This window comes from Rhipicephalus sanguineus, chromosome 2 (genome assembly GCF_013339695.2).
Source record: "Rhipicephalus sanguineus isolate Rsan-2018 chromosome 2, BIME_Rsan_1.4, whole genome shotgun sequence".
NCBI lineage: Eukaryota > Metazoa > Arthropoda > Arachnida > Ixodida > Ixodidae > Rhipicephalus > Rhipicephalus sanguineus.
In genome coordinates this window covers 6,172,851-6,199,791 of record NC_051177.1, presented here as the reverse complement: position 1 = coordinate 6,199,791, position 26,941 = coordinate 6,172,851, and the positions used below count along the sequence as shown (strand labels likewise).

The 26,941-nt window shown below is 49.8% G+C and overlaps 1 protein-coding gene across 1 annotated transcript in view; it reads left to right on the top strand.

Annotated features, from left to right (window-relative positions):
* Positions 1-26,941, top strand: part of LOC119382366 (transient-receptor-potential-like protein) — a 604,781-nt gene that overhangs the window by 870 nt on the left and 576,970 nt on the right. The window lies entirely within an intron of this gene.

Below are 26,941 nucleotides of genomic sequence, written 5' to 3'. Positions count from 1 at the left end.
TAAATCATTGAAATTTTTGAGAAGTAGGGCAGCAGGCACTGTGCCCTTTTTCGCCGTTCTACGGAAAGCCATGGTACCTGCTAAACGCATGGAAGGCATTATGCACACTTTGTTGATGCTGTGCCTGATGACGACGAAGAATTATGGCAGAGCCCTATGTAATGGGTTGGAAGTATTCAACAATCTACTCGTTGCGCAATTCGCATTGTGTGACGCCTGGTTACCAAATTCGCGTTGTGCGACGCTTGGTGCTTATTTTACTCATCTACCACGCTATATTGCATATACTAATGTGGTTCCTTTCCGACATGAAGCCCGTATAGGACCTTTTTGCAAAGCAGTTTCAAGCACCGGCATGGCTCAGAGGTTGAATACTGGGCTCCCACGCAGGGGGCCCAGGTTCGAACCTCGTTTTATGCTGGAGTTTTTTTTTCTTATTTCGTTTTTTTCCTTATTTCGAGCGATACTGGTTACGGACACCGGCGGCGGCGGACAACTACGGCGCCAAAAACGGCCGGTGAAATGATCTCATAACAGCTTTCGCTGTAAAAAGTCACAGCTTTGCCGCAAGGGCGAAGCAATGAATGCGATAGCAAGAAACTAATGCTATATGGAGTGAGGCTCGCCAATGGATACTCTCAGTTTGAACAGCGCTCCTGTTGCAAAGGCGGCCAAAGCAGCGAAGGAAACTAGAGTGCTTCAAGTGTCGAGCTGTGACACTTGATAGTTCGCGCTCATCTTCTGTTTGTTCGTTTAGCGGCGTCCCTTGAGCTCGAGTGACTTTCGTACGCTCTGTAACATGAACGCGGACATCGCGGTGAAAGCGTGAAACATCCCTCTTCCCCTCAGCACGAGAAAACCGCACGAACAGACAGCGGAAGGGCAAGGTTCTCCCTGCGCAAATATAAGAAGTGAGCGAGCTCGCCGACGACTTTTGAATCCGCCCGTCGCGCTCCTAGCGCCATCTCGCTGGTAATGAAGAAACGCCTATAAGCGCCTAGCGTCTCTGAGTCCGTCCACAGGTAAAGGGTATAACGCTCGCCGTTAGCTATGTGGAGGATCTGCGTTTCGTGGCGAAATGGTTACCGCCACTCGCTGCGGAGCAAGAGGTCCCTGGTTCGATTCCGCGCTTCGGAAGCATTTTTCTGAATTATTTTTCTTTGGGGCTTATATATATATATATATATATATATATATATATATATATCTATATATATATATATACATACTTATACGGTGCATGACGACGGCAACGGCAACGGCAAAATTCAGCCGAGACTGTCCATATAATTGCTATCGCAATAAAAGGAAATAAGAAAAAATTCCCAGCATGGAACGAGGTTTGAACCTGGGCCCTTTGCGTGGGAGCCCAGTGTTCTACCTCAGGGGCATGCCGGTGCTTGAAACAGCGTTGCGAAAAGACCCTATACAGGCTTCATGTCGGGAAGGAACCACATTAACATATGTAATGTAGTGTGCTAAAAGAGTAAAATAACAACCAGGCGTCACACAAACGCGAATTCTGTAACCGGGCGTCACACAATGCTAATTGCGCAACGAGTGGGTTGTTGAGTGCTTCCAACCCATTACAAAGCCCTCTACGATAATTATTCATCGTCATCAGCCATAGCATCAACGAAGTGCACATAATGCCTTACAGGTGTTTAGCGAGTACCACGGTTCTCCGCAGAATGACGAAAAATTGCATAGTTGCTGCTTCCCTACTTCACAAGAATTATGATGATTTATCGCGTATTGTGTTCCTGGCAAGTGCACTTCTATTGGTTAGCGAGGAAGGCCATAAGGCTCCCATGATCCATTTCTTCAGGCTCTTAATAAAGTTTATTCCTTCTCTCTCTCTCTCTCTCCGTTTCTCCGGATAACGTATGTTATAAAGCGTGGTGGGACAGTTAAATAACGACAGGGCGTAATTACGTAAATAGTGGGTCGTTTAAAGCTTCCAACCCATTACAAAAGGCTCAGCCATAATTCTTCATCGTCATCAACCACCGCAATAACAAAGTATACATAATGCCTCACCGATCGTACCTCGCATCTCCGCAGAATAACGAATAATGTCGTGGTGGGTGCTTCCCAACTTCCCAAAAATTATGATTTGTGGCGTAGTGGGTACGTTGCTAATGTACTTGTATTAGTATCCTCAAGAGAGTTTATAACGGGCTCTAGAAATGCCGCTCTTCCAGCTTTCGCTGTAACTGTGCTGCGCTTTCCGCGCAGGCCTGGCGTTTTATAAATGCGAAGCATTTCTTAGCAGACCTCGGGCACTTTGGCCGTTTCTATCTACGTATCTATCTATCTATCTATCTATCTATCTATCTATCTAGCCGCCTGCGTCGGGGCGCTCTCCTGGTCGTCTCCATTATTTGTAATATACCAAAATTGGCATAGCAGGGGATCAGTGTATGACGAACACGATTAGCTGCTCATGACATGAATAACGCAAAATACCTGTCGCGTGCATCATGAAACCCTTTCTCTCAGTCACATGTGGCACATACCCGTCCGTAAACCAGAGTTTATGTTATGCGGTTATGTGTCACAGGTGATAAAGAGTCTCAATAAACACAGCAACCACGAACACACACTTTGGCATACGAGGAACGTGATAATGATATGAATTGTTGGGGTTTTATGTCCCAAAACCAAGATATGATTACGACAGACGCCGCAGCGAAGACCTCCGGAAATTTCGACCATCGGGTATTCTTTACCGTGTACCGAGATCGCACAGAACATGGGCATCTTTCATTTTGCCTCCATCGAAATGCGACCGCCGCTGCCGGGATCGAACTCGCGACCTTCGGGTCAGCAGCCGAGCACCTTAACCGCTACACCACCGCGGCGGACGCAGGGAAAGTGAGGAAGCTGAAGACAGATGCGCGTGCCACTCGGCTGTGTATATACCTAGGGAAACTTTCCTGAATGAAGCTTAGTTCCGAGTAACGCCTGTCCCGTGCATCTGTGTTCCTTCTTCGTCCTTTTCGGATTCGCGCTATCCAGTATTGAAGAATATAAGCACTACATATCAACTTGCCGCGTCTGGTGTTGCTAACACCTATGTTGCTCTTGGCATCGTTATGTAACTGTAAACAACTGGTTATATAGCACATATGCGACTCTTCAACATATGAGTGTGCGTATACCACTTCCATATTTCTCTAGCATCATTCGGTAACGTTTCGCTCAATGTGAAAAATTACGCCACAGTCACCATCCCGTGCATGCTTCACATAACATCGATTCCCACGGTACGTGTGATCTGCCGAATTTTTTTATTCAGTTTGATGCGTTGGTACTTCGCAGTGAAACCACGTAATATCTGCAAGTAATTTGTCAATAACTGGAATTGCACTCTTGACTGACAATACAAAGTGTCGGGCTTTCTGAAGGCAGTAGCCAGCATATCTGAGCCGTGGCTGCGCAGCCTGATCATACGCAGACGAAAACAGTTACACTTGTCCAAATATGAGCTCCAGCGACTTTCCATGTTCAGCAGTTTTCTATCTGGTTGGTTCTAGTATGTGATCTTTTGAAGAACGCAAACCTCAGATGAGTAAGAAAAAAATAAACAACCCAGGTTCGCTAAAAGACCTTTTGTCAAAGGGCTGAAACACCGTGGTTGGGGACCCCTTGTGGACTGTGATGAGGGAGCCTTTGCAGTCAGAGAGAAAAGTTGCCCTTTCTTTCTCCCTGCCCAAAACATAATGTGTCTCACCAATTCAACCTCAACAGCTTGTGAATAAGTTGTGCGGCTATATTCCACCCGTTTCTAGCCATGCTTATCTTCAAATATGCAAGCCTGTAAAAAGCATATGACGCAGAAAACTGCAACAAGCCTTACAGCCATCTCATAGAGAAGGAAAAACGTAAGTCAACCCTACCGCAATAAAACAGTCTTATGTGGAGATGCATACCGAAATTCAAAAGGGGCCGCTGTCAGGGGACATAGCGTGCCTTCAATAAAAGCTTTTTTTTAGGGGCGAAGCTCCTTAAGGCGGCACCCGTTCGTCCCTCGTAGTCGTAGTGCGTAACCAGTCGTAACGCTAGTACCAGATCTTGACCTCCAAGGTGGTGCCGGTGGGAGATTTTTCCTGTGCGTTGTTGAACAATAAAAAATTCGCAGCGTGCGCGTTAACTAAAAGCCGACTTCTTCTGTCTGTCATTCCCCATTAGCTGCCATTGGCATGTTCCAATAGGAAACGTTAGTAGTAGAAGTGTAAGTGTTAGCTAAAAGCCTACTTCTTCTGTCTCTCATTCCCATTAGCAGGCATTGTTTACCTCCGAGGTAGTGCCTGGTGAGATTTCTCCTGTGCGTGATTAAACAATAAAAATTTTGTTCAAAACGCCGTTGATTGATGAAATAAACCAACGAAAGACGCCAAATGTTTTGTAAAAGCAAAACGAAAGAACGCCAGATGTTTCTAAAGCAAAACGAAAAGACGCCAGCTGCTTAACGAAAGACGCCAGATGTTTTCTAAAGCAATGGTTTTCTAAACAATGAAAATTCACAGCGTACATGTAAAATTAAAGTGAGCTACAAGTCGTCATAACTCATCGAACCTTTAGTATAAACGCGCCCGATCTCACGTCGGTGATGATGTACTGGGCAGAATTCACGGAAGATTCACGGTTTACCGATGAACCTCCGCAGCTTCGCCCACTCATCATCATTCACTCCGTGGATATGCTGTGATTTGTTTTGTTTTATGCCGGGGTCCACCACCGGGGATGGATGGATGGATGGATGCTAAGCGTCTCCTCTATAACAGGGCGGTGACATGTGTGACACACAGGCACGGAAAAAAAAGAAAAAACGCGCCGTTGCTTCGATCGTCCGATTCAGCGCGTTTCCAATGAAATGGAATTTCGTCAATGCTTTAGAGGGCCCCTCACCAGGTTTGACAATTTTGAGCTGACGAGCGCAATGCATGCACTGGGCGTTCACGATTACGTCTGCCAAAATTTGCAACGCTACGCGCCGCGTAAATGGGTCAAGCTTGACGCTGCTTGCCCTTCTTCTCGCGGCCGCGCGGCCAGAGAATGAGGAGATGACGGTAGAATGGCCCTACGTAGATGGTAGTGCTGTGACGTCGCTTCTCTACGTAGACGACTGTGCTCTGACGTCGCCAACAGTAGCACGTGACAGTGCGATAATTATTTGACACGATGTGTAGTTTGTGTAATTTGTTGCTTGCATGGATGAATAAAACTTGAGAGCAATAATTAAACACACAAACGGAATGTGTGCGTTTTCTTTTTTTAATTTTTTACTGCGAATCGCAGCGAGATTCGAGACTAATTTACCTCCGTTTCACACGCGTTCGCTTTCTCGTGCTTTGCGCATCGTGCAGACGCCATCCTTCATAACGATTTCTACCGCGTTCCAGCGCTCATTAGGCTCATTTATCCTCCCGCTACTAACTAGATGTTCATGCGGCACACCGGTAGTCTCGCGTCCGTAAAAGTGTCGCAGCTTTCGTGCTCAGTGATAGGTTAAAAGCCAAGTGATCGGCGAAGGCGCATTCGGCATAACTTGCAGAGATGAAGCGCAGAGAACGCTGCCACAACACCGCTCGCGTCTCGGGGGCTCGGGCTGGTTCGAGCACTTCATGCGCTCGTGACATTGTGTGCGCATGACGTGTTCATGCGTATGCGTTATGTGATCCTCCTGCTCGCGTGCCAAAGAGGGCAGGGAAGGGATTTGGCTTGCGAAGGCTCACGGGGCGAGTGGCGAGGGTTTGCAGCTCGCCTCCTCGCATCGTGGTTTCGCGCCTCTACAACATATTATTTTTCTCAGCTTCTAACGGATCAATTAGAAAAATTCTTGTGGCATAACGCTCTTTAGTGGGCTCGCAACAACTTCCAATGTCTAACTAAAATTCGCTATTTCACCTCGTGAGGGGCCCTTTAACACACCGCGAGGTGGTGGCTTGAGCAGAAGCCTCGCTCATAGCATCCATCCATATCGAGAAATAGCTCTCCGACACTTGTATGGCTGTCGCACCGCGTTCCCCGCTCACCCTTTAAGAATTAACGGCCAGGCTAGAGGAAGACACGACGCGAGTAGCGCTTCTCTTCGCGTTTCACGACGCTTTGAAGGAGTGCATATCGAGTATCAGTGTTCATTATGCGCTTGTTGATGCCATATTTTCGCGGAGTTCACCATATACGGTGTCCATGTACATGTGAAGAACTTCAGCTACTGCAAGGGTTAAGTCATGATCACGGGCGTTAGTCGTCGGTACGGAGATGTGCCACTAGGCGTCAACGTGAGTGCGTCCACCTCAAGCAGGCAATATCTGCCAAACAACAGTAGACATTGTACAAGCTCTCATATACTAATGATCTATAAACAATGAACTACTTCTGTAACGACAGGTTTCACTTTCTTGTTATACCGATTCCTGTGACAGAGGGATCAGCAACCCTTTTCATTTTCTTCGAGGATGGGTTTCGTGGACCCCCAGAAATGGCTTCGCGTACGCCTATTTGAGAACCGCGGACAAACATAAAACATTTGTGTAGCCCGCACGCGAACGCGCACGCCAAGCCAAGCATCTATCTATCTATCTATCTATCTATCTATCTATCTATCTATCTATCTATCTATCTATCTATCTATCTATCTATCTATCTATCTATCTATCTATCTATCTATCTATCTATCTATCTATCTATCTATCTATCTATCTATCGAAGGAGTGGTTGCCTTTGGTTGCCGTATAAGTATGAGAGGTGGCACTTCAAGTTTCTTGGAGTGCCACCTCTCATACTTATATATGTACGCCGTCCGGTACGACGGTAGATCGCCCACATTCGTGCTAAGGCAGAGCGAGAGAAACGATAATGATGATCGCGGTGAATTGTATCTACTGATGAACAACATAGCGCTCACACGAACTATCCCGCCGTTACAATAAACCAGTTAGCAAGGGTAGAAAGAGCGAATACATGGCTTTAGGCGTAAAACGCGGGTGATTTCGGTGCTGCTGCGACACAGTCAGTTGCCGAGCTCATAGGAGCGACGCGCTACCTTTAAGCACTCTGTATGGACCAAGATATCTGCAAAGAAATTTTTCACAGAGCCCCGGTTTGCGAACACGGGAGCACCTGGGAATGAAAGACACTCTCCTCTATGCTCGCTGTGTTGTGTCACGGTGACGCGGGCAGTGGGGACGCAGAGGGCGAACAGACAAAAGACGGCGCACGAGGCTGTAAACTGTCGTGCGCTGTACGGCAGTATTATAGACAAGTGTGAAGAAAACAAGTGTCCCAGTCCTTGTAGGTCGGTGGGACATACATGGAGACCATGTCAGACAAAGTTCGATGAAAGCGCTCAATAAGACAATTTGTTTGTGGATGGTATGCGGACGTCATCTTATGGATGGTGCTAGAGGCCCATAGGCGTATCTGCCGGGGGCAAAAAGGGCGTAGCACCCCCCCCCCCCCCACTGAGAAAAGTTAGGGGTGCGGAGCCCCCCCCCCCCACTTTCGACAATGGTCATTGTCGGCTGCAGACTGGGAAACTAACAAGTGAGGCAAAGTTTTACTTGAACGCAGCACTCACGTAATTATTTATTAAAAGTTGCCCGACAATTCTGCTGTGACGACTGTCCACCGTGTCTCAGGACCACGCACTGTAGGCTCTCTGCGGAGCGGGCTGCTTATGCGACGCGTTGGCGCCTTGCACTCGGGCGTTGCAGAGAAGGCCAGCGCTCAGCAGGGGCTTTGTAACATTGAACAATCTGTCATGATAATATTTTGTTCTGCCTGGACTGAAATTTACTTAATCAGCGACGCAGATACGGGTGGGAACCAGCAAACGTTTTATAGCACGATCCAAAGCTCTTCCTCTTACAGGAAATTTAGTTTCTTTGAAAATGAATATCATCGCCGCTGCTCCATATCCAAGCTGCTGTGAGCTGACGAGTGCGCAGAAGTGTCGAGTATTTTAGCTGTGCCGAGCCGGTTCCTGATTTAGTCTCCGATTAACATGCTTCACCTTGCTGATCATATGGTAGCCTGCAGCGATCGCAGCCGCCTATAAATAAGGCAGTGGACTCAAGCACATTGATAAGCCCAGCTTTCACCTTTGCCTCTTCACTTGATCTAATTGAGATTGTCAGGGTCCACAGTTTTCTGGACTAAGAAAACTGACGACCTGCAAAAGATTGTGTCTGCTCCCAATAATGTTTATTTCTCTCTGTATACCTCTCTCTCAACAATGAGGAGTTCACAGGGAGTTGTGTACGCGCAAAGACAACATCGTTATACTAAAAGTGAAGGTATCCATTACAGGTATATGAATCCATCTCGCCAGCTCCTATAAGTAGCCGCTGCCAATGAGATAGGTGGGCAGCCTTCTTTAATTGCGTTCACAATGAGACACTACCAGGCTGCAACTAAAAAGTTTAGTTAATGTTCTGCATAGTAATGCGCTGTCTACTGTGCACACTTCATTTTTAACGCCGCGAGTTTTCGCAGACTTGTGATGTCGCGTAACAAAGAAGCAATTTGATGGCCCGCCGAAAATTTTGCACGAATAGCGAGAAACCAATGACCAGTAATATGCCGCTTTGAAAAAAAGTTTCTCTTTTCTTAGTTCTTTTTGACGTTGTCCTGCGTCATCCCGCGGTGGACACGTCTTTTCTTTGTACATATGAACCATATGATGGCGTTCTTGCTTGGGGATTTCGCTCAGCTGGGAAAAGCGTACGGTTCGCGCAGACCACGACAATTACTCTTCGGAAGTGTGGTTCCGCGTTGCCAATTCCATGTCCACTTGTGTGTAGGGCACTGCTGGGTCGAAATGGCGAAGCACTGGACCCTCGTGTGAAACATCGCTTGGGAAAAGCGGCTTCACAGTCATCCGACAGGATAAAGTGCGCGCTCGGAAGTTTGTTAAGATGAGCTCCGACAATGGCGAAATTACGCACGACGCTGAGCCGAGGAAGCGGCCAAGTTGTGGTTCGAAAGTCAAGTAGACCAACAATATTGTCGGGATCAAGCTCAATTGCATGTTTACTGACCACGTCACCTAATACTTTGATTCTGCCACTCGCAAACGGATACTTCGTAGCATTTAGCTGGATACCGGCCTTATCCAGACACGTATTATGACTTCCTCTAGGCGTTCGAGGTGCTGTGAAAAGCTGGTGAAAATATCACAATGCCATCCAGGCAGCAAAGATAGGTGTTTCATTTCGATCCACGCAGTACGCTATCTATCATTGGTTCAAACGTGGTCGGGGCATTGCATAATGCAAAAGGCATCACATTGAATTCAAAGAGGGGTGGCAAAACGAAGTTTTCTCTTTATCGTATTCATGCACCGGTATCTGTAAACAGCCCGAGCGCTAGTCGAGGCTGCAAAAATATTCATCACCTTGTAAGGTTGTCATGAGTGTGCACATTCAAATGCACTTGGTTGAATAATCAAATGCCAAGTGAATTTGCCCCAAGAGAAGACGTCGCCAGACAGTGCGAATTCGAAGCCGCCCCCGCAAGCGGGCCCCCCGAATCGTACAGCAGAACAGGAATTGCCCCTGCGCGGGCCCCACGGTCCCGGCTCCGGGCAAAAATCAGCGTCAACACCGTGCCGCGGTGTAAGAATGTTCAGGCGTTGACACTGCGCGCGCCTAAGCGGCCAAAGTATAATCGACACTCTCCGCCGCCCGCGCGCCGACCTTCGCTCCTTGTCAGCCTTCTGCTAAAAAAGAATCACGAACTTTGCTCCAAGTTGTTCCTACGGCAGTAACGAAAATAACAACGAAATAGACCGTCAATACGGCTCTTATTGGACTTGCACCCTACTCAACTCGCAGACTAGGAGCAAAAGGAACCGCCATTTGGGCGAGTTGGATTGCGTTAAACATGATGAGTGGTTTTCAGCGCAAACGACGAAACACAGAGAAGAAGGAGGAACACCTCAGTGCAGCTGCCTTAGAAACGTGGTTTGGCTGAAGTGTGGCGCACAACCACAGCGCTTGCAGTGGTTGTGCGCTGCAATTGTCTCCCTTGATAGGGAGACAATTGAAGCGTTTTTAATGAAAACGGCAGGTAGCCAGTGCGTTAGCGCCCCATCACTGAGCGACAAAGAAGCTATCTTTTTGAAAGATAGCCTTTAGACATGTAAAGTTTATATTGTGCGATGCTCATTTTGCCTCTCACTAGGGTTGGCACGTGTTCATATATAGGTGATGGCATGTTTTCATAGTTCGACCGCGTTAGTGCAGTTCCGGTGTATGCCTTGACTCTGTATTAGTGGCTCATGATGAATTGTTAGTTCTGCCATGTCTAAATTTCTGTTATGGGATTACCTTGTTCGGCAGCCTATATAAATCGACGCGGTGTCTGACAATAAACAGTTTGGAGTTGGTGCCCGTGTTTGTCTGTTCGTGTCCTCGCTTCGTCCCCGTCTTCTTTGCGTCATTGCAGTTTTTCCTCAATCTGTGGTTTACCCCCATAAATTTGACGTCACTTCCGCCATACTTTTCGCAATGCATTGGGATACGATAGGGCTTGTCCTGAGGTTTCCTTCCTCCATGCGCGGCACCACCGTGGTTCGGCTACTAGCATGGCCTCCGAGATGGCGGGCGCGCGGCGGGTTTTTCTCCGGCCGTCCCAATCGCACGGAGAGAGCGTATTCACCGAGGTGGGCGTGGCGCGCTCTTTTCTTCGCACCGCGGCGCACTTACTTGGGATCGGAAAAGCTGCCGCGCTGTTGGCGCAGCTTGCATGTGGCGAGGAAATAAATGGTTTTGCGCTTTTATTAACCTCGCGCTGATTTGGAAATGTCTGGTCAAGGTGTACGAGAGGCCAAGTCAATGCCGGGTCCTGTCGATTCTCAAATGGGCTTTTTTTTTGCTCTAGATTTGCGCAACCTTTATTAGAGCTCTTAGAAAAGCGATGCCTCTGCAAGAGATCCGCATGTGCTAGAAACTTACTATGCTTCGAAATTTGCGGTCTGTATAGTATGGGGGCGCTAGCGAAGGAGAAGAAAAAAAAAAGAACGATGGTGAGGCTGAGCGTGATGACGCCCCGGGCTCACGCTCGCCCTGCCGCTAAAGACCGATCAGTCGTTGCCGGGCGTTCGTAAATTAAGCGCGTTTTTCTTGTCCCCTACGTGTTCTCTGAGGACTTCGGTCGACCACTGGCCCCGAGCCCACAATAGATATGTTGATAATGTTGCAAGCTAGATTTTAGGCCTGCGACGGAAGCAGTTCGTTTGGAAGCAGTATCGCAAAAAGCAGGTATCGGTGCTTGCTTCCTTTGTGCATTATTTCCTTCGGTGTAACATACAGCGAAATGAAAACACACGTACAGAAGCACTCAAATTTTTCATTAGGAACACTTTGTTTATATTTACTTTATTAACAACTTGCAGGCACTTCCTTCTATACGGAATGCTTTACAGGCATTGTATCACAGGTGAATGCCGTGTCAGCAGCGCAAAGAAGTAAAAAAGTGACATCGGCATAAAGGAAGCATTATCCGCACAGAGTGAAGTGGCAGATTGTGGCCTTCACTTGCAGAAGGGTACGGAGCAGTATGCCATATTCCTGAAATTAAAGAGAAGACACAGGACCTCACAGCATTTTCTCTAACAACAACAAAAATACAGCGCTGTTATATAGTTTCAGTCATATAGCCGTAAGTAGTCTGCAACTTCAATTAATAAATCACTGCTATTGAATCAAACATTCATTTCCACTTCCACGCCACAATTTTGTATTCTTTACGCAGAACGCCAGCGACACAAGCACGCAAGATAAAAAACCGCGCAAACGCCGCAGCATGAGCGCGTTACAAAGAAATAAGGTCGAGCACACGCAGGACGGGAACGCTAACTGAGCCGACCAAACTCGGCACTCGGCATCAGCAATCGTCATGCTCTCTCCTCGCGATGTCGCCGGCGCCATCAAGTCTGGCGCGAAAGACGCACTCGCATAGCGCACAATGCATCGCACTCGCCCACGAGGCTTTCCCAATTTCCCTTTCCAGCTACCTCCCGTCGCTCCGCAGGAGACAGGGAGGAGGTTGCAGGCGGTCACCATACGTCTAGACCGTGGTCTAGACCAGCGCCTCCTCTATTTTTCAGTGCCTGGGCGAACGCTCTCCTCGGGCCGTCGAGCGCGCGCTCCGCGTCCGCTCGCCGCTGCCGCGTGGTGGCGCTGTGCAAGTAGACTACCATTACATCGGTGCTATACAGGTTGGCGATGCAGGCAGTAAAATTAAAAATAGAAGCGTGGGTAGAACAAAATGATATTTTGGGAGAACTTCAGAATGGATTTCGAATTGACAGGCGGTTAGACGATAATCTGTTTGTTCTTACCCAGTGTATAGAAATATCGAAAATAGAAAACAGGCCCTTATACGTAGCTTATCTAGATATTACCGGGGGGTATGACAACGTTAATCAGGAAATTTTGTTGGATATACTGAAGGAAGTGGGCATAGGTGACGACTGTATACAGCTTTTGAGGGAAATATACCGAGAAAATACAGTTTGTATAGAATGGGAAGGAATAAGTAGCAAGGACAGCGTTGAAATTAGCAAGGGGCTGAGACAGGGATGTCCTTTGTCCCCGCTGTTATGCTGTACATGGTGAGGATGGAAAAAGCGCTGGAAGGTAGCAACATTGGATTTAATTTGTCACAGGTCGGCACGATGATTGAGTAGAAGCTTCCAGGTCTATTTTATGCTGATGATATTGTCTTATTTGCGGACAGTCAAGATGATATACAGCGACTGGCAGATATATGCGGAAGGGAATGTGAGGCTCTAGGACTAGGATTTAGTGCAACAAAATGTGGATTGATGGTATTCAATGATCACGAAGACCATGCGGTCTTTATACAGGGCCAAAAAATACTGAGGGTAAGCGAGTACAAGTACCTCGGAGTATGGTTAAATGAGGGGTATAGATATATGGAGGTACAAGAGAAAGCATCGGTAGCAAAGGGAAAGAGGAATGCTGCAATTATGAAGCACAGAGCTTTATGGGGATACAATAGGTACGAGGTGCTTCGAGGGCTGTGGAAGGGTGTGATGGTCCCGGGGCTTACATTTGGGAGCTCAGTAGTGTGCATGAAGTCAGAGGTACAATCAGGAATGGATGTAAATCAAAGGACGGTGGGCCGCCTCGCGTTGGGCGCTCACGGGAAGACGACCAATGAGGCGGTAAAGGGTGATATGGGATGGACAGGCTTTGAAGTGAGGGAAGCTCAGAGCAAAATGAGATTCGAAGAGAGGCTGAGGAAAATGAAGAACAGTAGATGGGCAGAGAAGGTTTTCAGGTATTTGTATAGAAAAAGCGTTGACACGCAGTGGAGAAAAAGAACTAGGAGGCTCACCAGTAAATATACGGCTAGCAGTGCGGGCGATATGGCAACAAGGAGCATTAAGCGGAAGGTCAGAGAGGCGGAGAGGACTTATTGGATGACAGCGATGGAAAAGAAGCCGGCTCTGAGTAACTACCGAAAGGGAAAAAACGAAATAAGGAGGGAAATGTTTTATGATAATTCAAGGGGAAGCGCTTTACTGTTTGAAGCAAGGTCGGGCTGCCTTAGAACGCGTAGTTATAAAGCGAGATTCAGTAACGAAGAAGAACAATGTACATGCTGCGGGGGAACTAAGGAAACGATGGAACATGTACTGATTGAATGTGGCGATATTCACCCAGGTATACGTGTGGGCACGAGTCTACATGAAGCCTTGGGTTTTAGGGACAACAATGGAAAGCTGCATACGTCCGCGATAGAAATAAGTAAGAGACGGTCAGAGTATTGGTGGCAGAAAAGTAGAGATAAAGAACAAAAATAAATAATGGGGGAAAAATAAGGTCATTCTGCCTTAAGAGGCAGAGAGATGGACCGTGAATTTAAATTTTTTGGTATAATAACATAGATTTAATCAATGTAGATAAGGTATTAGGCCAACATGAAACAAGGAAGCTTTTTTTTTCTTCTTTTTTTTCTTCGAGCCTGGTGGCAGACATGTCACCGCCCCGTTTTAAAGGGGACGCTCATAGCATCCATCCATCCATCCACGGGAAGCTGGCGCTGTACGGCCGCGCGTATCAAGAAGCTCGCGAATTCGTGTTTGCATCCGAGTTTAATTGCATTTGTGCTTGTTGCAGGCTTTCACAGGTACAGCGGGATGGAAAGAAACGCGAACATAGCGGCGCGCTGTTTTCATCACGCTCTAACTGTGGTGGCAATTAAAAGGTGCTACATGGTCTTTTATTTTGTCATGGATGTCGTCGTCTTTGCATCAATAATCCGGGCTATAACCACTTGAAAATAAATGCGAAACAGCAAAGAATAGAGATGCCGCATGTTCGCGTTTATTTCCATCCCCGCTGTACGTATTCCGCAGGCAGTCTGTCAGGCCGTGCTGCCGGTTCGATACTTGCACTCGAGTTTGATAGTATTCGCGTTTTATGTTCTAATTTAGGCTATTGCAACCTTAGTATGTCATACTGTTGTGTTGCACTCTGCAAATGGAACCGAAAGAAATAACTATTGTCTTTTTTTATTTCCCTTTATTGAAAAAGAAAAAAAAAATCTCACAGGTTCCCCTATGCATTTATCTAAGACGACTGAAAGGCGAAAGCCATCTTCTTTTTCCGTGTCGCGTCCGAACACTCAACGAATGCATGTAGTACTAGTAGCAACGCTGGCTCGCGATCGCCGCCATGTGCACGCAGCGCTGACATTAGGTCCCGAAGCTGAAGATACGGAGCCCATGGATACCACATGCGCTACCGGCGAAAAAAACCGACAATCATTACGTACAGTGTCACAATAAATGAGTGCACAAGGCTGAGTAGGCTGCCCCATGCGTTAAAAGCATCCAGGTCGACAGAGATTCGACCTCTATACTTTGCTCACTACCGAAAAGGGCAAATGGAAGAGAAAAGAAAGATACCTGAGGAGCCAGATACTGAGGCTACAACAATCCGTCGACAAATACAAAGACGAGCTCCAGCAACTGACAACAGGCCGCGCCATTTTTCACGCCTTTCACATTGGCTCAAGTTGAGAGCCGGCACTACGACTGCTACGACTTTATACTTGAACGACAGGGTCTGTTCACACACATCGGTCAGTGTTCGAGGAAGCGCGCGGCATATGTAGCTGTTTTTGTTTGTTTTTCGTACCATCACGATTTAACTGCTTTAAGCTCTGAAACGGTCGAGTCACTTGGCATAGTTCCTCTTTTTCTGGCACCAGCTGTTGCTTTCTCCCGGTGGCAACAAATGTAATTCTCAAAAGCTTCACGAAGGGAACGGGCGATCACTTATATCTCTGGAAGCAGTCTAGTGACATTTCATGCTATTTAGCGCATAAACTCCAGGCTTGCGTATAGTGTGCTAAACCAGTAGATGGTAGCACGCATGGGGGAACTTTAAACGCCCAAGCTCTTGGCAAATGTTGCTTTCGAAAATCGACTTTCAGACAGTCAAAAACCGACTCTCAGTCAAGCGAACTTAACTGTGATAGAACAATTTTTCGCGCATCACTGGCATGCGCTCTCTGGTATCGGGCTAGCAGACGACGCGCGAGCGTCTCGATCAAATAGCCGCGAAAGACACATGACTTCGAAATGGGCTGGTTGCCCAGAACGACAAGTGCTTCATGATTCCAGTTTACAAGTTTTCATTGTACTTTAAACAAAGCGAATACAGCCGAAAACTGAACCATATAGCAGCTTCGAATGCAGCCACGGCATACGTTTCCGCGAGCGACGACGCGACGGCTGGTCTACTACGGTGGCGGCGCCCGGCGGCTAAAACCCGCACTAACGCCGACGGTCGGTTTCCATTGCGCTCCGCTCCTTCGCCCAGGCACAGAAAAATAGAGGAGGCGCTGTCTATACTGAAAGTCGCCGGTTCTGCGACGACCACGGACTGGTTACAGGCTCGTTTTGTTCATTTATGATCGATTGATTGATTTGGATACAGTCGAGAGCACAGTAAATGAACACGATACCGATATTGCCATTGTGCTAGCAAAACATAAGCAAAATCTGTATGACGAAACCGGAGGCGATGACAACTCGGGCACTTTCACTGTGAACGACGTGTGGAGTAAATGTAGGTCGGCTAATCGAAGCCTTCAACAATATTCCGGCAAAATTACTTATCATCTTACTTCAGTGACATCACCAGGACACTCAGTTATCTAGAGCGTAACCGTGCTTCGGTTGACCAACTCATAAATATCCGTACGCGATCAAATAGTAAAACGATGTGGCACGATAGGAGCGCAATATGATTCAACCACGAAAATTAGCCCACTTTTCACCCATACACGTCTCCAGAAAGGAAGAATGCCAGAACTCCCCTGTAATATTCTCAAATCAACATATTTCGCGCCGAGACAAAATGGACCGTAATGAAAAAAAGTAACACTACCACAGAGGAATTGATACCTCCTTACAATAATTTACATCAGGAAAATTCAGCAGTTGGCGTGCTTTTCTCTGTAAATTGTAAATACTTGCCTTCAGTGCATCCAGAAGATCCTGGCGGCAATGCTTGCTCGTACGCAGAAAAAGAAACATGCGCACGCTGTAATCCCGTGCGCTCTGCTTTCTGCCGCAGTCTCCGCTGCCAACGGAATCCCAAGTGAGTGCGCCATCTCGCGGTACCCGGGCGCGCGACGCGATGTTCGTTTATTTTTTGCTGGGGAGCGCGGTGATTGGGACGGCCGGAGAGAAACCCGCCGCGCGCCCTCCATCTCGGAGGCCATGCTACCAGCAGGCACTCTCCACCTCGAGTCATTAGATGGCGCTGCGCTCAACAGAGCTATGACCGAACATTTTCTGGCAGCTTAGGCGCGCGCAGTGTGAACACCTGACTACTTTTACACCGTGGCTCGGGCGAAAGGAAGACGCACAGTGTCTGCGTTTGGAGAGAACCCACTTCGGCTCCGGTCCCTGGTCTCAAGTCGTTCCCCCGGCTACGCACCGAGGGCTCCAGCAAGCGTCAAGTGCAACACCGGATGTCAACTGCCGCCAACGAAAGTAAATTCGGACTTTATTGTCGTTTACGTGCAGCGAAATTAGTTTTGTGATTTGGACTTGTAATCAAAAATGCCGAATCAGCCATTAGAGATACAATATAGACAACAGTACCTCATGTGTGTAATCTATTCTTTATGTTGGTTGAAAAAGTAAATAGCCGAAGCGAAACGTGTGCATCCCTCTGGTTTCCTTCACTGTACTGACGGTGACAAATGTATCAAGAGCATGGTCAATCCGAGGCACAGGATAGACGACGTCCTTACGGGTAATATTGTTCAGTGCTCTATAATCAACGTAAAATCACTCCGCGAGCAGTGATTTTTCTAAACTGGCACTACAGGAGACGTCCAAGCGCTTGCCGAAGTTGCGTGCGAGCATGTCGTTGACTTGTTCTTCTGTAGCGTTGCGTTCAGAAGCTGATGCATGGTCAAGGCGACGTCGAATGATGCGAGATCCGTCTGTTTCGATACTATGAGCGGCCGCTGTTGTTTGACCCAGGCCATCCGAACAGACATCAAAGCAAGTTTTGTGTTTGAATAATATGGTCAGCAAAAAAAAATTGGGCAGATCCCACGTACCGTGGGAGTCGATGTTATGCGAAGCATGTGGCGGGTAGGTGACTGTGGCGTAACTTTTTTTACTGAGCGACACGTTACAAAATGACGCTAAAGATTTGTATATATTTTATAAGCACACATATATATGTAGAAGAGCCGCATGTGTGTTATATAACCAGTTGTTTACGGTTGGGTAACGCTGCCAATGGCATCGTCCGTATTAGCAACACCAGAAGCGGTAAGCTGATATGTAGTGCTTATACGTGTCCCGAGAACGCACGCACCTTTCACGAACCCGTGTGCATGTGTGCAAGAAGTTCTTGACAGTTCTTGAACAAGGGCATCATCACCGTGACCAGTGAGCACCAGCTGCTGGTCATGACTTGTTATAGGATCCGATCGTGATCGTGGCGTCGAGGGGTCCATGTGTAGTGAAGTATGTGGTATAGTAGAGCTGTTCGAATTCGTGGATGCCTCGGTCATTTCGTCGACAAATTGTCTGTCGACAGAGCCAGCGACATGTCCGAACCTGAAGCCACCCTTCGCGTTGGTGAGGTATAGGCCGTCGAGGCTGTTAGGCCTGGATAGTGCTACGTAGACCAACTTCAGTGGATGGTGTTTGTCGTATTCGTAGACTACCTGGGCGTATGTGGCCTACGTAGCCTAGTCTACAAAGCGGCTGTCAATTAATCTGGCATCATCCTCGGTGAGCATGAGGCCAATGCCCAGCCTCGTAAGAAATGAAGAGGACACTGCGTCGTTCTGGTGGACGAAGTGCACCTTGCGGTGCGGTGATGTGGATATCATATGTAACTTTCGTTAATGTATTCCTCCGGGGTCGAGCATTGCTTCAATATAGCTTGCTGAATCAAAGGAATACAAATGTAACGTTTATTCGACTGCTATAAAAGCGGAGCCAACATTGGAACTACAGACGTTCATCTGATATGACGCCTATATCGTAGGAGTACACATCGTAGGAGTATCATGTAGTGTTTATTGCTTTCTTGTAAAATTAGATAGCCAGCACCACAACCACAATTGACGATCCCGCGATAGTACGCCTGCGTAGGCTGCTTTTCCAAACCAGATTATAGACCTGGCGTGGCTCAGTGGCAGAATACCTGATTGCCACGCAGAATGCTTGGGTTCGATTGCGCCTGGGATCCTAATTTTCATTCTTTCCATTCGTTGAGTCAACGCTGCCGATGTTGGTTTTCCTTAACGCTCTAGCATTTAAGTTACCAATGTCTGTTCTTGCCGTTCCTGGGTAGATGTAAACTGTCAATCACCTGTGGCGCATACCCGTACACCGCGGCCCGTGGTAAACGGGTATGTGCCATACGTGTCTAGTGGAAAGGGTTTGACGACGTACGCGACAGGATTTTAACGGTATTCATGTCATGACCCGGCAATCATATTCGTCAAATCCTCTTACCTTCTCATGCAAATTTTGGTCTACACCAAATTAAGGAGGCGATCATGAAAGCACCCAGACGTAGGCGGCTAGATAGATAGATAGATAGATAGATAGATAGATAGATAGATAGATAGATAGATAGATAGATAGATAGATAGATAGATAGAAACGCTCAAAGTGCCAGAGGTTCGCTAAGAAATGCTTCGCATTTAAAAGACATCAGTCGGGGACGCATTGAGATTTGTACTCAAAGTGGCTTTGAGAGCACCCAATTAATCTTCCGCGGGCGTACGCTGTGTGAATGACGAAACAGATGAAAGAGTGACGACACATACCGATGATTTTTCAATAATACTGGCAGCAGTGGTCCTCTCCCGGAGTAGAAGCGGCGGTTGTGGGGTCTTGTTGTAGGCGGTGCTGCTTGCATAACCGCTTGAGAAGCGTACTAGACAAGAGGCGATTCCTCGAAAAATAGCAAGCGATAAACACTGCGCCGCCGTCTATAATATCTTTGTGACCTAACAGTAAGACGTCCTTGGCCTCAATGCAGAATAGACCCGCCACGGTGGTCTAGTGCTTAAGGCCATCGGCTGCTGACCCGAAGGTCGCGGGATCAAATCCCGGCCGCGGCGGCTGCATTTTCGACGGAGGCGAAAACGTTTGAGGCCCGCGTACCTACATTAAGGTGCACATTAAAGAACCCCAGGTGGTCGAAATTTCCGGAGCCCTCACCTACGGCGTCCCTTATAATCATATCGTGGTCTTGGGACGTTAAACCCCAGTGTGATGAGGTGTCCTGACGCCGCTGAGAAGACGACGAAGCGGCGTCGCAAACGCGCAAGCACGCGCATTGGAATACGATTGGTTCGCCCATCTTGAAGATACCTCCCTGCGCGTGCCCGCGTGGCGTGCGAGCAAAAAACCGCATCTTCCCACGGGGGAGGGATGGGGGGAACTCGAGTAAATGCGTCGCAGAGTGGTGGGCGTATCGCGTGAATATTGTGTAATTGGGTATGGTTTGGGAATGCTTAAATGTTACACGATGCGCACACCAAGTACGACTTGAACGGCGCCAGCGTGCACGAAGTTCCGGGTCTGCAGCTCGCTTCAAACACTTGCGTTCAGTGTCGTGTGCTCGTCTCTTCGCAGCCTTGTCTTCTGCGTTGCTTGCTGTTGCTGACGCCGACGACGGTGAGGGTGGGGTAACGTTGCCTTCAACGAGTGGTGGGACGCTGATTGAAGGTACTGTTGCTTCCATCGCGTCTACTCGAGTCAAGCAAAGCGTCAAGTCAAGCGAAAGCAAAGACGCCCTTCACTGAATTCCGAACGCGCGCTCCGCCGCTTATATACACACCGCCCGCGTTCGAGGGAGAGGAGAGGCTTGCTGCCGGCACGAGACGAGCCGAGCATGGGCAGTGAGGGTGTGGACGGCGCCGCCGACGCCGCAGGTGCGACTAAGAAATGCTCCGCATTTAAAAAAGAAAAATAACCAGCCACGTTGGCCAGGCAGACGGGGCCAGAAGCTGTAGCGGGAAAGACGCGTTGGCCGGACATCCACGTTCGGGAGGCCAACATCTGTCGGAGGGACCTGGTCGAGCGTAAACGCCCGAGGGACCTCGCAACGACACGTCTTCTGCCCAGCGGAGGCAGAGGAACCTGCGATATCCCGCCTAGCCCTTCTCATACAAGACCCGCAACGCAGTCATGACCGCCAAGTCAAGGCCCGTAGCGTGAGCGCGGCGTTTCATTGAACTTTTTCTAAAGACGCTCCGCGTGTTGTCTTGCTGTACTTTGAATTTGTTTGTTTGTCTATGTTTATGTCAGAATATATGTTTGTGTGCCGTGCCAGATGCCTCCTCTTCCTTGCGGCCCTCACGAGCGTCTCTGACCAACGCCACCTTAGCTGAGAGCTACACGGAAGATGGACATACTAGAGCTGATAGACGCAGGCGACCAGCTTGGCTTGCAAGGTACGCAGCTTAAGGCATGGGCAGAAACATAAGCAGAAAGAAGACGTGTAGTAAGAGCACAAGCAAATGAATTGCAATGCAAGGCACTTATTGCTCAACGCGAAGAGGTGGAAGCTGCTATACGGAGGCTCGAGCGAGAACACCAGGTTTGCCCTACTGAAATGCGTATGGCAGAGGGAGAGCTCCCCACTTTTCAACAAGAACTGCGTACACGGAAGACGTACACGCTAGCAGTTTGATGCTAGGCAGGAGTTCCGCGGCTAAAAGCGGATGTCTAGTATAAGGGCGCGGTGTACAGTGCGATGATCACGTGGAGCACGCTCAATTAGTACACGCCCGCGTCCAATCCCAGCATGAGGGAAAATACAAGGCTTTCATTTGTACTAAGATGCTCATTAGTGAGCACGAACAGCTTTTTGCCAGCATTCCTGCTCGAAAGGAAGTACCTGAACTGAAATACAACCGAGGAGTGGTCCGCACCAGTATAAATCATAAAATGTCTCATGTGAGTGACATTCACAACGCATATGATGAAGATATCGCATTATATAACGGTGAGATTTCCCGTTTTAAAAGCGCAAGCAAAACAGACGCCAGTTGCTCTAACGCACCACATGGCGTGGTTATGTCAACAAAACATAGTTGCGACCAAGGGTTTGAGAGTCAGCAAGAATCTGAGGTAGTCCACGTGCTACCAAATAATTTGGATAGAAGTGCTGATAATCTTGCGGGATCGAAAGAAACACACTCCACCTCAAGCAAAGTAGGTAAGATCGCTCCGAGTAGTATCAGGGAATGGCACCATGAAGAAGCAGGGGAAACGGTGTGCCAAAATGATGGCTGCGTTTTCAATGAGGTGCATGGCACCAGATGTTTCCAGATTGGCTGTATAGGTAGTACTCTAATATCCGACTCTTTATTTGCGGAGCTGAAGCTACAGCGTAAGAATACCGTTCCGAACACAAGGAAAGCACACAACGCCAGCACGGGAACTTTGAAATGCAGAAATGAAACGGCTCAGCCCTACATCTCTGATAGGGGCGAAGAAACAGAGAATGCATGGAAACGCAGAAGATGCAAGGAGACGTGCTTTTCACAAAGCGACTGGAACGCAAATGGCCGCCAAGGAAGTGCTCATGGTCGATGCTACCTGAAGGCACTGGCGTTCCAGGATCGGCCCTTGTGGTGGGAATCCGCTCACCGTAAGTTCGTTAGGTATAAGGCAAGCGTGCCAATTCTGGGATCTTTAATCCCAGGTGCTGAAAATCTGAAAGGCTATACTCAGGCTGTCCTCACTTGCGCGTTGCGTGAACAGTTTCTCCAGAAACAACTACACTGCTAAGTCATTTGCCTAGTTCTGTAAATTGATTAAGGAACCAGTATATTAGGCTCCTGATTTGACACTTGAGTTCGCCCTGAGAACGGACGCATCAGAGCAATGTCTAGGAGTTGTGCTCCTCCAAAAACATGACGCAATATTGCATCCGGTAATATACGCCAGTCGAAAGCTGTTGCCACGAGAAGTAGCATACTCCACTGTAGAGCGTAAATGGCCAGCAGCAGCATGGGCAATCAAAAAAATTCAACTATTTTTGTATGGTCGTCATTTCATATTAGAAAAGACCACCAGCCCCTATAATACATGTGGGATGCCGTGTCGATGGAAGGACGCATCCCAGCATAAACGTAACAACACTTTATTAGCGAAGTAGCAGCAGCGCGGCGAGCACACCGACGCTGCGCTCAGTCGGATCGCGAAGCAAGGATCACTTCAGAGCTTGGCAGCTTGGTTTTATAGCCACCGTCGGTGACGTAAGTCTGCAGTGACGCTGCGGTGGCGCTGTCCCTTATTGGAGGCGTGGTGTAGCATGCAGCCGTGTCACGCCGGCCTAGATAGTGACGAGGTGGAGGCTGCGCCGGTTTGTGCGCAGTGTGTTGCCACATCACCCCCCCCCCCCCCCCCGCAGAGTGCAGAGCCCTCAGGGTCTGTAGAAATCTGGGAGGCGTACCAGACGTCGAGAACGTGTCGTGACCGGAACGGGCTGCGATGTCGGCGGCTGTGGATATCTATCCACAGCCGCCTGTGGGTGGAGTGGCGCTGCCCGGATCGTTCGCAGCGGTATATGCGGGCTTGAGCTGGTCAATCGAGACGCGGACGTCGTTCCCGTTCAGGCGCAGAGTGAAGTTTTTGTCGTCGCGATGGACGACCAGGTAGGATCCACTGTAGGGTGGCTGGAAAAGTTGCGGATGGTGTCGTCGTGGAGGAAAGCGTGCGTGCACGATGCTAGCTCCTTGAAGACGAAAGGTGTAGCCTTGCAGTGGTGGGCTGCAGGTGACGGGCGTAAGGCGGCGATGGTGCGTCAGAGCCGGGCGACAAAGTCGGTGGGATCTGACGTCGTAGTGCTGGATGGCAGTGCAGCGAGAAATTCCCCTGGAAGACGGAGTGGTTCCCCGTAGACGAGCTCTGCTGGTGTAGCGTGGATGTCCGGTTTGAAGGTGGCGCGAAGACCGAGGATGACGGCTGGGATTGCCTCGAGCCTGGTTGAGACCTGGTGGCACATAATGGCTGCTTTGAACTGTCGGTGGAAACGCTCGATCATTCCGTTGGCGCAGGGGTGGTAACTGGTGGTCCTCAAGCGTTCGAAACCGATGGTGATCCCGAGGAGCCTTAAAAGGTGCGACTCGAACTGTCGTCCTTGGTCGGTGGTTACGCGGCGGGGGGAGCCGAAACGAGCAACCCAGCCGGTGAAGAAGGCCGAGGCGACGTCTTCCGCGGTGATTCCCTCGAGGGGCCATGCCTCGGGCCATCGAGTATACCGATCGATGGCGGTGAGGCAGTAGCGATAGGGTCCAGCCGGGGAAACTTCCTATGATGTCGAGGTGGACGTGCTCAAACCGACCAGAGGGCCGAGGGAATGTTCCGAGGGGTGACGTGACGCGCCTGGTGACTTTAGCGCGTTGGCATTGAATGCAGGAGCGCGCCCAGGTGCGACAATCCCGCTGCATGGAGGGCCAGACGTGGCGGTCAGCCACGAGGCGTGTCGAGGCGCGTATGCCGGGATGGCTGAGGTTGTGGAGCTGGTTGAAAAGACCACGGCGATGGGACAGAGGCACATAGGGCCTGCTTCGTCCTGTCGACATGTCGCAACAGATTGTGGTTGTCGGCCCTCGGATGGGGACTTGTTGAAGCTGAAATTAGGACCTACCCTTGAGAAGTTCCTGCAGTTCGGCGTCCGTAGCCTGAGCCTCGGCGAGGACGTCCGCTGTTATCCGCACAGAGCTGATGGCTGCTACACGTGAAAGCGCGTCGGCGACCACGTTGTCTTTCCCGCTGACATGTTGGATGTCGGTGGTGAACTGTGCAATGAACGAGAGCTGGTTCTGCTGTACAGGCGGGAGTTTGTCGCGACGTTGTGAGAAGGCGTAGGTTAAGAGGCTTGTGGTCGGTATAGATGGTGCAGTTCTGTGCTTCGAGGTTATGGCGAAAGTGTTGCACTGCTTCGTATATCGCCAGAAGTTCTCTGTAGTAGGCTGGCAAACTTGTCGGGGCGGTGGTCGTGGTATCGTCAGTGGAACTGGCGGTTGAAGGGGTCGTTCTCCGAGCTTCGAGCTTCTTGGAGAAGAACGCCAAGGGATGCCAGGTGTTGTCCACTCGTTGAATGAGCGCGGCGCCAATGGCGAAGCTAGATGCGTCCGTGAAGAGTCCCAAGGGAGCGTCTGGCACGGGATGGGTGAGAAGCGTGGCGGTGCAGAGGGCGGCTTTGCAATCTTCGAAAGCTTTCGCTAACGTCGGTGTCCACATGACGGGTTGGTTTCCTCGCAGGCCAGCCAAAGCATCATGGAGAGAAGCCTGGTAGTCGGCTGCGTGTGGCAAGAAACGCCTGTAGAAGTTAAGCATGCCAAGGAAACGGCGAAGGTCTTTAGCAGTGGTGGGTTGAGGGTAACTTTGCAGGTCCGACATGCGTTGGGGCAAGGGCCGAGTTCCCTCGGATGAAACTTCGTGGCCGGGGAAGCAGACGACGGAAGCGCCTAGCGTGCTTTTTTGGATATTGACGAGTAGACCGTGGTCATCGAGGCGTTGGAACAGCAGACGAAGGTGCCTTCAGTGCTCTTCGGCGTCGCGGGAAAATACCAGTATGTCGCCAAGGTAAACGCAGCAGAAGTCGAGGCCGCGGACGACTTCGTCGATGAAGCGCTGAAAGGTTTGTTCAGCGTTCCTTAGGCCGAAGCTCATGAAGGGAAACTCGAACAAGCCAAAAGGAGTGATGATTGCCGTTTTCGGGACGTCATCCGGATTGACGGGTATCTGTGTGTACGCCTTCACCAAGTCTAGCACGGAGAACACGTGGCAGCCATAAATGCGATGGGCGAAGTCCTGTATGTGGTGGACGGGGTACCTGTCCGGGATGGTGCGCGCGTTGAGGGCACAGTAGTCCCCACAGGGCCGCCAGCCTTCGGTCTTCTTCGGAACAAGGTGGAGTGGCGAGGCCCATGGACTGTCAGAGCGGCGGGCTATTCCTTCGCGGAGCATGGCCTCAAACTCTGCTTTGGCTATGCGCATGCGGTCCGAGGCAAGGCGACGGGCGCGGCAGAAAACCGGGGGGCCTGAAGTAGTCCGGATGTTGTGCAGCGTGGTGTGCTGCACTTTGCGTGACAGCCCGTTGGGGTGCGTCAATCCGGGAAATTCGGCAAGGATGGCGTGGTACGGCGAATGAATGTCAACACTTAGTACCTTGATGCTTGGCTGTTGAGCGGTCGTTCGCTGGCCTGGTGTGGAATGTCCCGTTGTCGCGTCGATGAGGAGGTCGTTGCGGCAGTCCGGAAGGAGGTTGTAGTGGGCCAGAAAGTCTGAGCCGATGACTGGCTCGGCGACGTCGGCGATGACAAAATTCCAGCAAAGGTCACGGCTTAAGTTTCTGAGCTGGATGTGCAGGCGGAGCGAGCCGTACGTCTTGATTGTGGAGCGGTTTGCCGCACTGAGCTCAAAAGACGTAGGCGGACGGGGACCTTGAAGATGGGATCGCGGGTAGCAGCAAATGTCGGAACCGTTGTCGACAAGGAACGGCTGCTTCGTGATTTGGTCGGTGACGAAGATGCGACGGCCTCCGGGTTGGCAGCTTGCGGCCGTCTCTACAAGCTGCCGTTGGCGTTTTCCGCATGCCCAGCGGAACACGGTGGTCGACATTGCCAGGCTCTGTCCCCGAAACTTCGGTGGTAGTAACACGGGCCATTATCGGATTGACGCGACGAAGTGGTGTTAAGGTCGCGGTTTGGCGAGTGGCGGGGCTGGTGTATCGGAAGACGTTCACCCAGGCGTTGTTGAATGGAGGTCAGCTGTCGATCGATGTCGTCGATACGGCGTGCAAGCTCCGCGGTGTTCAGGGGTGCGGCGACAGCCTGGATGGTGGGCGACAGCTGCGGCAAGGAGACCTCGACGACGCGATCAGCAATATCCGCAAGTTCGTCGAGAGGTAGCCTAACCTGAGCCTGCAGAATTGCCTGGACGTGCGGCGGGAGTCGTTGGAGCCAAAGCGCTCGCAGGAAGGAATCCTGGACTTGCATGTTGCCCGCGAGCGCATGCATGTGGCGCAGTAGCTGCGAAGGTTTGCGCTCGGCAAGCTCTGCGGACTGAATTTGGCGTACCTTCTGTTCTTTCGAGAGCGACAGGCGGCGGATGAGTGCAGTCTTCAGGTTTTCATAGAGGTTAGCCGTGGGTGGGTTGGCCAGGATATCCCGGACCTCGCTGGCGTAACGTGCGTCCAGGTGGGCGACGACGTAATTGTAGCGGGTCCGGTCTTCCGTGATGCGCGCCAGGGAGAACTGGGCCTCGACCTGGGAGAACCAGACCTCGGGCAAGTCCCCCCAAAACGGTGGAAGCTTGACAGCGACATGCCAGGTGTCGTATGAGGTAGCGTGCGGGATGCCTTCTGCAGGGGCTCTG